The sequence below is a fragment of the Nicotiana attenuata genome, unplaced genomic scaffold (genome assembly GCF_001879085.1).
Source record: "Nicotiana attenuata strain UT unplaced genomic scaffold, NIATTr2, whole genome shotgun sequence".
Classification (NCBI taxonomy): Eukaryota; Viridiplantae; Streptophyta; class Magnoliopsida; order Solanales; family Solanaceae; genus Nicotiana; species Nicotiana attenuata.
The window spans coordinates 217,577-218,214 of record NW_017670992.1 but is presented as its reverse complement, the minus strand read 5'-3'; positions in this window follow the sequence as shown (position 1 = coordinate 218,214).

Sequence of the window (638 nt, the reverse complement as noted above, 5' to 3'; positions counted from 1 at the left end):
ATTGTATACTCATCCCCGTTATACATATTCATTCTATTTTCTATTTTTCGTAAAAAAAAAATTATTTTTAGCTTCTTATATAGGCTCGCAGCCTTTTTGTATTTTTGGGACGTTTTTTAAAAGGCCTTTGGTTTTCTAAATGGCACATTCTTTCCAAAGGTGGAGTTTTTATGTGAACCGGGTGGCTCTTCCCAATGATAGATGCGTGAACAACCCTTCTTAAGGGTTGATCCGTTTTTGTTTTTGTTTTTGGTAAGTTTACGTTAAGTAGTGCCCTCAAGCAAAGCTTCACTTGGCCTAGCAACATTTGCCTTTGATCCCATGGTAAAGACAAAAAGTTGTGTTGTAGGATGGTGAAAGTCGTGGCCTTGAGACTCTTGCGTTGGCCAATAATATCAAGTGTTTCCTTTCGGGACCATTGTGTGCTCAAATCAATATGCTAAGGTCCGTTGTGGGCCCCCGACTCGATGTCTTTAGCAATCCCTTAGCTTTGTGTGGTGAGAAATCTAATTTGTGAGTCCAAGTCCCGAATCATTGGTCTAGAACTTGCCTGAATGTTTGAGGTGAAAATCCTAAGTGAAATTTACTTGAGAAGTGATTATAGCCTCCTTGATCTAAATGAATAGTTGAACAAATTC